We start from the raw sequence: 11,251 nt of genomic DNA on the forward strand, positions 1-11,251 counted from the left end.
ACTTGATAGAGGCGAGGGTCCTGATCTTTCAGTAAGATGATAACTATCGATTTGGTGGAGACGACTTTAACGATCCAACTACAAACGTGCACCCACATTGTGCCTTAGCAATCACTACACAAATATCCTCAGGTTACTGACGATGCTTGTCGGCGTGGACCCATGATCTATGGGGTGGCTCAACCCCTTTGTGGTTCGGCGAGGGGGTGCACTAAACGCAAAGAGAAAGAACAACAGGAGGCATTGTGGTCTTTTACCTAGGTTTGGGCCGCTGAGAAGCGTAAAACCCTACTTCTTTGGTGTATTGGTTGAGTGTGAGCACAAGTACACGAAGCACTCTCCCCCGGCAAGGCACAAGGAGAGGGCTGCTACACATGTACATATGCTTGAGGTTGCTATGGGTTTGAACCCTTGTAAAGGTTGCCCTAGCCCTCCTTTTATAGTTCAAGGGGTTACCACAATGGCAAAAGGGTTGCTACATGGTGATTAGATAGTAACAGTGCTATCATACCTAACTCTGTTGGTTAGGACAAAAAGCATTAAATGCATCACTAGGTGTCATGAGGAGGAGAAGCCCTGATAAGGATGCAACACCGCTTGCCCAACTAACTCCTATTAGCTTGACACACCATTTGGACGGGTGTCGATAAAGGTAATCTTCATTCCGGTGAGCCGCCATGTGCCCGATAAGCCCCACCAAACTACCCACAGGCTCGACACCTCATCGATGGGTGACTATCTGCTCGATGAGGTGGAGCGCTGGCATTTGGTGAAGTCTTGTTGGGTCTAGCATTTGTCGGGCCTTTGCCTTGCCGGCAGGGGTCACTTCTAGTGCTTCATCTTGTAGCTTGTCTTGGTCTTCTTGATGCGCTTCTTGATCTCTCAAAGAGCTGCTTCTTTTGATTTGGAAATCTTTGTTGAGAATTTATCATGCCGGAGGAGCTGCTACTTGTCTATGCATAAGTCAGGGTATTACACACCAATGTTTAGTACACCGACAGGAGCCCCCGGGCCTTGGTCACACGTGCCGCCGGGCATCATTGTTATTTTCTTATAAGCCCTTTATGAGGTGTCACTTCAGACACCCGACTATGGCATTTATTTTCAAGACCTCTCGAGGCGTCGCTTTTAGACACCCGTTTGGCATTTCTTTTCAAGACCTCTCGAGGCGTCGCATTTAGACACCCGCTTGGCATTTTTCTTGGAATTCTTTGGGCGGTCCAACGCCCGATGTTCCATTTCATTTCCTTGATTTACTACTGACATGATTTACTTATCCCTGCCATGCTTTGATTTTCAGTCAACTCATGCATATAATTTAATTCATCATGAGCATATGCATCCGGTATATCTTTTGTTCATCATGTTTGCGAGTAGATTCAAACGTACTCACTGGCTTCTCCCTGGCTATTGTCTTGGCCAGATCATGATTCCGAGAGGAGTACTACGAACACACCCTGCAACCTAGGATTCAAAGATAGTAGCCACGCGATATAGAAGTTATTCGGGTCAGCTGTTCCTGTGGAAATGGAGTCCCATCAATGTTGGAGATCCACGAGTCAATTCCGTCATCCACCACTAGATATCCTTGTTATACTCATTGGAACTTTATGGTCTTGTACTCAAACTATTGTAATTGCTTGGAATTCTGTATCAAGGAAGTGTCCACCAGCAAATAGTAATCCTGGGGCTGGTGACGACACAAGGGTCATTTGTTGGGATTTTATGTCCCGGAAATCCGGCCCCGACAACCTTGGTATCAGAGCGAGGCCAAACAATGCACTGACAAGCGGTGTTAAATTTGTCTTAAAGTGATACTCGTGCTTTTGAAACCTTCTTTGCTTCTTTATTAATCTAAACTTGGGCCAACCCCCAGCCTTCTTCCAGTTTTCTTATCGCCTTGGCGGCATTTCAGCGCTTGCATCAGAAACCGGGGGCGCGTATGCATGTGGGTTGCCACCAGGTTTAGCCCGGGCAGTCCCATGGTCACACGTGGCTTGGGATAACTGCCATCTCAGTCATCATTCCTGCCTTTTACTGCACCTCCCATAACGCGGATTGAGCACGAGACGTGGGATTGGTGCAGAAGGGTGGTCGTGGAAATAACGCTTCAATCAGAGGAGCTAGGAAGCCGGATTGGCGAGGTGGGGTGGTTGATGGAGTAATGCGCTTGCCAGGAGCGCATGGCGTGGAATTGGTGAAGCGAGGCGGTTGCTCTATGGTAGTAGAGAGCCAGCCCCCACGCCTTCCCCTATAGAAGGAGGGGGCGTGATGTCGCTTGAGCTACGTCGCTATTTCCCCAAAGAGGAAGGGATGATGCAACATAGCTACGGTAGGTATTTCCCTCAGTTATGAAACCATGGTATCAATCCAGTAGGAGAACCAAGCAACACTGTGTAAACGGTACCTACACACAAAGAACAAATACTTGCAACCCGACGCGTATAAGGGGCTGTCAATCCCTTCTTTGGGTAACGGCGCCAGAGATTGTCAAGTTGACGCGATAAAATTGTGATAGATTGGATAAATGGATCTGGATAAAACGCGAAATAAAATAAATAACAAAAAATGCAGCAAGGTATTTTTGGGTTTTTGGAATAATATATCTGAAAATAAAAGTGGCAGATAATAGATCGGAAAGCGAATATGATAAAGAAGAGATCCTAGGGCCGTAGATTTCACTAGTGGCTTCTCTCAAGAAAATAGCACACGGTGGGCAAACAAATTACTATTGGGAAATTGATAAAACCTCAAATAATTATGACGATATCGAGGCAATGATCAATATATAGGCATCACGTCCAAGATTAATAGACCGACTCCTGCCTGCATCTACTACTATTACTCCACACATCGATCGCTATCCAGCATGCATCTAGTGTATTAAGTTCATGGAGAAACGGAGTAATGCACTAAGAACGATGACATGATGTAGACGAGATCTATTCATGTAGGAATAGCCCCCATCTTGTTATCCTTAATAGCAACGATACGTACGTGTCTTGCTGCCCCTTCTGTCACTGGGAGAAAACACCGCACGATCGAACCCATAACAAAGTACCTCTTCCCATTGCATGAAAAATCGATCTAGTTGGCCTAAATAAACCAAAGATTCAAAGAAGAAATACGAGGCTATAAATTATCATGCATATAAGAGATCAAAAGAAGACTCAAATAACTTTCATGGATATATAGATCAGATAATAAACTCAAAGTTCATCGGATCCCAACAAACACATCGCAAAAACTAGTTACATCAAATAGATCTCCAAGAGACCATTGTATTGAGATCAAAAGAGAGAGAGAGGAAGCCATCTAGATAATGCCTACGGACTCGTAGGTCTACAATGAACTAATCACGCATCATCAGAGAGGCACCAATGAGGATGATGAATCCTCCGTGATGGTGTTTAGATTGGATCTCGTGGTTTTGGAACTTGCGGTGGCTGGAATTGTGTTTCGTCGACTCCCCTAGGGTTTTTGGAATATTTGGGTATTTATAGGATGAAGAGGTGGTGCGGGAGGCCACCGAGGTGGGCATAACCCACCAGGGCGCGACTGGGCCCCCAGGCGCGCCCAGGTGGGTTGTGCCCTCGGGGCACCCCTCTGGTACTTCTTTGGCCCAAGTTGTTCCTTCTGGTCCAAAAAAATCTCGCATTTGGACTCCATTTGGTATTGATTTTCTGCGAAGTAAAAAACAAGAAAAAAACAACTACTGGCACTAGGCACTATGTCAACTAGATGACACCCCGCGCGTTGCTGCGGAACTTGTTATGTGTCTCTGATGATATAATCGATACTCCCTCCGTCCCAGAGTTATACTAAGGTTGAGACACTTATTTTGGGACGGAGGTAGTATATGAATATTTGTGTAATTAGGGCTACATTTTGTTTGCTAAATAGATTTATGTGGTTGTGGGTATCCCAAACCACGGTTAGGAATAGCCATTTTTCTGTTTGGCTGAGGATAATAAGTGGTTATAGGTAGCCAACTTTGTATTTGGTTGAAAGGATAAAAGATGGGTAATTTGTTGAGATTTACCTCTTCGCTATGAGATGGTGAGGTTACCACCCTTGTAGATAAAATTATTGCTATGAACTACTCAAAAATATTTAGCCACATATTGTCATTATGCAACTGGTTCTTAACAATCGCTTTGGAGAGTGCCAAAAATAGCTCAATTACATAGATTAGATGAAGCTGTAGGATATAGTCAAACATGCCCACTGAACCCGTCGCACTTGTTCAGATTGGGATTGACAATCTGTTGATTCTTCATAGAGAATTAACGGAGAGAAAGTTAACAACAAAGAGGAGTGATATAAATTTATGCAGAGGGAGATGAAATTAACAGAGAGAGAAATCTCAGCCCACCATCTCCTAGCTCCTGATCGTGGCCTTCGGGCACCTATAACCAAAGGAGAAAAATCAGTATAGTGCCCCTGCAATAAAAAATGAATTAATGGCCAGAGGAGTGGATGGATCATGAACCGATGCATGTGACATTCATCTAGTTCTCGGGCTGGAAATGGAATCGAGTGCGCTACCACTGGAGCATGGTGTTGCTCCAGGGGAACCCGTCCGCTCCGAGGAACCCCATCTCGTCTGCCTCCCCGGAGGTCCTCTGTCACACGCTGGCTTCCCTGCCCCGGCTCTGTGCCATCTCCGCCAGCGGTGGCATGTCCACCACCACATCATCGTCCACCGCCCTCTCCACCCTGCTGGACCCAGCCAGTGCGTTGGCCACCACCAACACCACCACGGCCAACGCGGCCAGCACGGAGATGCATGCACATCACGCACCCCAACCCCACTCCGGCACTCCTCCACATCATCAAACGGGGCCAGCGGCGTGTACGCGTACGACAGCATCGTCTCACCGGGACTAACGGCCCAAGACTCCATTGACAACGATCTTCAAGGAAAATAATATGAATCGATTTCGATAGATGGATCGACGTGTGGACGGAATGGATAGCCATGGCTCGATCCCCCGACGAGCCCGATGGATCTGGTGCTGCTGCCCTCCATCTGCTGCTAATGTGTGCCCACGCTCCGTAGCCGCCGCAAGTCTCAATAGGGGAGGGAGGAAGGGCACGCTCCAAGTTTTCTGTGATGTGAGGGAACCGTCTCCGCTGCCTGATTCCCCAGGACGCCGCAACATCTCGCTCTACGGACGCTGTTGGGGAGACGCTGGGTTTGAAGCAGACTATAGAAGTCGTCGGCGTCATAGTAGTATATAAGTACATCGAGGTGGGGATGTAAAGGGAACTGTTTTGATTTCAAGACATTTAGGCAAAGTCAGTGGAGACATATTGATTCACGTAAGATGGAGAGGGAGATGGAAACAATCATCAATGACTTTTGATCTATTTGTGTGGGTGGACTTGCAGGAGATGAAGAGAGAATTGAAGAGACGATGTGCAACTCATCGGTAACAAATTGAGTGGAAGGACAGGCATCGACAAATTTAAAGCGCACGATAGTAGAGCAAAAGAGGATGACGTGGACTAATGGGAGAACAGAGGGTGAAAATGAGTTGGGATCAGAGGTGACGTGGCGGCATGTGAGTGGTTGCTGATGTGGATAGCCTGCATGTCAAGAGAAATAAGATAGTGGGGATGAACTATTTAGGTATTATAGATAGGTTAGTCCCCCAAAAATGGTAGAAAGTTGCTATAAAATGATTGTAAAACATCCAAGAATGATAATATAACAGCATGGAACAAGCAAAACTTATAGATACGTTGGAGACGTATCAGCATCCCGAAGCTTAATTCCTACTCGTCCTCGAGTAGGTAAATGATAAAAATAGAATTTTTGATGTGGAATGCTACCTAACATGTTCATCACATATTATTTTCTTTTGTAGCATGGACATTTGGACTTTTATATGATTCAGAGCAATAGTCTAGTTTTGACATGAAGATTTAAATACTCAAGCATATCAACAAGCAACCATGTCTTTCAAAATATCAACACTAAAGCAAGTTATCCCTAGCCCATCATGCTCAATCATTGATCCATTCATGAAACACACCTGCATATTAGCTATACCCAATGCTTAAGTACGATCATAGTGCCCCTTAGTTGGTGCTTTATAAGAGAAGATGGAGACTCAAACAAAAATAAAAATTGCATAAGTTAAATAGAGAGGCCCTTCACAGAGGGAAGTAAGGATTTGTAGAGGTGCCAGAGCTCAAAGCTTAAATTGAGAGATAAAGATTTTGAGAGGCATACTTCTCCCGTCAACGAAAATGACCGAATAATTCCCAACACTTTCCATGCTAGATATATCATACGTGGTTCCCAAACAGAAAATAAAATTTATTCCTTTTTCCACCATTCTTTCACATTCCACGGCTAGCCGTATCCACGGGTGCCGTCCATACCAACACTTACAAAGGAATTTATTATTCGACAATATAAAGTAAATTTCTTTTTCATTTCGGGACTGGGCATCCCTATTACCACCGTACTCTCATGCAACGACAAGTGAATAAACACTCATCTTGAGAATAACACATCTAGCATGGAAAATATTGGCCACCCCCTGCCGCTTCTTGAGGTACGAGCACACAAAAGGAAATTTATTTCGAAAATTAGAGATGACACATACAAATTTGCTTAGAATGGCATGGGAATACCTCATATAGGTAGGTATGGTGGACTCATATGGCAAAGCTGGGTTTAAGGATTTTGGATGCACAAGTAGTATCTCTACTTAGTACAAGTGAAGGCTATCAAATAGATTGAGAAGCATCCAACCAAGAATCAAAAAAATCACATAAGCGAGCATTAAGCATAACTAACACCTAATAATGCACCACAAGTAGGATGTAATTTCATTGCATAACTATTGACTTTCGTGCTTGCATAGGGAATCACAAATCTCAACACCAATATTCTTACTAAAGCATAATTACTCACCAACATGACTCACATATTATTATCATCATATCGCAAAACTATTACGAAGAATCAAGTTTATTTTGTCCAATGATCTTCATGAAAGTTTTTATTATATCCCTCTTGAATATCTATCACTTTGGGACTAATTTCATATGTTGCAATTGCTTTTGATAAGCACAAACAAATTTAAGTGAAGAACATGAGCATAAAATTTTTCATCTCTCAAAATAATATAAGTGAAGCATGAGATAATTTCTTCAAAAATATTAAAGCACACCGTGCTCAAAAAGATATAAGTGAATCACTAGAGCAATTCCATAGCTCAAAAGATTGAAGCGAAGCATGAAGAGCAATTCTAACAAATCTTAGCATAATTTTGACTCTCTCGAATAAGTGTGTTTGGCAAGGATAGATGACACAAACTAAAAAGCAAAACAAGCAAAGAGTCATATCATACAAGACGCTCCAAGCAAAACTCATGAAAAGTGACGAATAAAAATATAGCTCCAAGTAAAATACCAATGGTCGTTAGAAGAAAGAGGGGATGCCTTCCGGGGCATCCCCAAGCTTAGTTGCTTATTTCTTCTTTGGACAATAACTTGGGGTGCCATGGGGCATCCCCAAGCTTAAGATCTTCTTGCTCCTTATTCCTTCATCCATCGTGATCTCACCCAAAACTTGAAAACTTCAATCACACAAAACTCAACAAAACCTTCGTGAGATCCGTTAGTATAAGAAAGCAAATCACCACTCTAAGTATTGTTGCAAACCCATTCATATTTTATTTTTGCATTATATCTATTGTATTCCAACTTTACCATGGCTTATACCCCCCGATACAAACCATAGATTCATCAAAATAAGCACACAACGCAAAGAAAAAAAAATCTATCAAAAACAGAATAGTCTATAGCAATATGAAAACTCCGTATACTTCTGTAACTCCAAAAATTCTAAAAAATTAGGAAAACGTAGGCAATTTATTTATCAATCTTGTGTAAAAACTTCAGAATTTTTCGCCAGTTCTGTGATTTAGTAAAATTATTTTACTGGACGTAAAAGTTTTTGTTTTTCAACAAGATCAAATCAACTATCACCAAACATAATCCAAAGGCTTTACTTGGCATAAAAACTAATTAAAACATAAAAACACAATCATAACATTAGCATAATTGTGCAAACACTCAAGAACATAAATAAAAAGGCAAATAAAATTTATTCATTGGGTTGCCTCCCAACAAGCGCTATCGTTTTATGCCCCTAGCTAGGCATAATGCATATATTCAAGTATTATCATCTTTGGTTCTAGATCCATAACATGCCCTCATGATTGATTCATATGGTGGCCTAATTCTTGTTCTAGGGAAGTGTTCCATACCCTTCCTTAGTGGAAATTGAAATTTAATATTGCCTTCTTTCATATCAATCACGACACCTATAGTGCGTAAAAACGATCTACTAAGTATAATTGGACAAGACAGATTGCAATCAGTATCAAGAACAATAAAATCTATGGGTACATAATTCCTATTTGCAAGAATAAGAAATCATCAATTTTTCCCATAGGCTTTTTAATAGTAGAATCTGCCAAGTGCAAATTAAAAGAACATTCTTCAATATCGGTAAGACCAAGCACACCACGTAAAGATTTCGAAATTGTGGAAACACTAGCATTCAAATCACATAAAGCAAAACACTCATAATTTTTAATCTTGACTTTGATAGTAGGTTCCCATTCATCATGTAATTTCCTAGGAATTGAAATATCTAATTCCAACTTTTCTTCTAAAGCTTTCATCATGGCATCTACGATATGTTTAGTAAAAGCTTTATTGTGTTCATAGGCATGGGGCGAATTTATCATGGATTGCAACAAAGAAATACAATCAACCAAGGAGCAATTACCATAATTAAAGTGTTTGTAACCCAAAAGGGTGGGCACATCACTAGTTAAGGTTTTGACCTCTCCAAACCCACTTTTATCATTTTTTTCATCAAGATTCTCACCCTCTGAATTGTCGGGACACCATCTAGCCAAAGTTGACTCTTCTTCAGTCCCTTTATCCTCAATTTTAATTTTACTAAACAAAGAATAAATAGAAGAAACACAAATCATTTTAAGATCTTCATCATTTTTATTAAAGCAATCGGTAGTGAACGCTATTTCTAAAAATTCTCTTTTAGCTCTAAGCATAGCGGTTCTTTTCTTACTTTCATCTATAGAAACATATAAAGCTTTAATTGATTCTTCAACCTTGGGCACAAAAAATTTCAACTTGAGATTTTCTACATCATGGGAAATTCTATCAATGCTTCTAGACATATCATCAATCTTATTCAACTTTTCTTCTATCGTGGTACTGAAAGCTTTTTGAGCATTAATAAATTCTTCAATATTATTCTCAAGATCAAAGGTGTTCCTATTTTTATTATTATAAGAAGGATTACCATAATTATTAGTGGAAATTTCCCGGGAAAGGCTTAGGATTAAAATTACCTCTATAAGCATTGTTATTAAAGTTGTTTCACGAGATAAAATTCATATCTATGACATCACTATTTTGCCCAATAAAAGTAGACGAAGGCACATCATTAAGATCAATAGGAGCATTTTTATCAGCAACCAATTTCATAAGAGCATCAACCTTTTCACTCAAATTAGAAATTTCTTCAATCGAATTAACTTTTTTACTAGTAGGTGCTCTTTCGGTATGCCACTGTGAATAATTTTTCATAATATTATCTAGCAATTTAGTAGCTTCACCCAAAGTAATTTCCATAAAAGTACCACCCGCGACGGAATCTAAAAGAGTTCTATAAGAAAAATTCAATCCCGCATAAATTTTTTGTATAATCATCCAATGATTATACCATGAGTAGGCCAATTTCTTTGCATCAATTCCATTCTTTCCCAAGATTGCGCAACATGTTCATGTTCAATTTGCTTAAAATTCATGATATGAGTTCTAATGGAAATAATTTTCACGGGCGGAGAGTACTTAGTAATAAAGCATCTTTGCACTTATCCCAATAATCAATACTATTGCGAGACAACGAAGAAAACCAAATTTTTGCACGATCTCGCAAGAAAAAGGAAATAATTTAAACTTCACAATATCATTTCCACATCTTTTTTCTTTTGCATATCGCATAATTCTACATACGCATGTGTTAAGATGGGATGCGGCATCCTCGTTAGGAGTGCCGAAAAATTGATCTTTCATGACAAGATTCAACAAAGTGACATTAATATCACAAGACTCCGCACTAGTGGCGGGAGGAGCAATCAGAGTGCTAATAAAATCATTGTTATTGGTATTGGAAAAATCACACAATTTGGTATTTTCTTGAGACATCGCAACTACACAAACAAGATTTCACACAAAAATAGATCTGACGAGCAAACGAGGAACGCAAAAAAGAGGGCGAATAAAATGGAAATTTTTTGTGAAGTGAGGGAGATGAAAATGAGAAGCAAATGGCAAATAATGTAAATTGCAAGGAGATGAGATTTGTGATTAGGAACCTGATAGATGTTGATGATGTATGCCCAGATGTTGATGATGTATGCCCGACAACGGGGCCAGAAATTCCTTTTGATGTCGCTTGATCTACGTCAGTATTTCCCCAAAGATGAAGGGATGATGCATCACAACTATGGTAGGTATTTCCCTCAGTTATGAAACCAAGGTATCAATCTAGAAGGAGAGCCAAGCAACACTATGTAAATGGTACCTGCACACAAACAACAAATACTTGCAACCCGATGCATATAAGGGGTTGTCAATCCCTTCTTTGAGTAACGGCGCCAGAGATTGTGAAGTTGACGCGATAAAATTGTGATAGATTGGATAAATAGATCTTGATAAAATGCGAAATAAATAAATAATAAAAAAATTGTAGCAATGTATTTTTGGGTTTTTGAAATAATAGATCTGAAAATAAAAGTGGCAAATAATAGACCGGAAAGCAAATATGATAAAGAAGAGACCCGGGGGCCGTAGATTTCACTAGTGGCTTCTCTCAAGAAAATAGCACACGGTGGGTAAACAAATTACTGTTGGGAAATTGATAAAACCTCAAATAATTATGACGATATCTAGGCAATGATCAATATATAGGCATCACGTCCAAGATTAGTAGACCGACTCCTGCCTGCATCTACTACTATTACTCCACACATCTACCGCTATCCAGCATGCATCTAGTGTATTAAGTTCATGGAGAAATGGAGTAATGCAATAAGAACAATGACATGATGTAGACGAGATCTATTCACGTAGGAATAGCCCCCATCTTGTTATCCTTAATAGCAATGATACATACGTGTCTTGATGC

This window comes from Triticum urartu, chromosome 7A, assembly GCF_056163025.1.
Source record: "Triticum urartu cultivar PI428250 chromosome 7A, HENAU_Tu73, whole genome shotgun sequence".
NCBI lineage: Eukaryota > Viridiplantae > Streptophyta > Magnoliopsida > Poales > Poaceae > Triticum > Triticum urartu.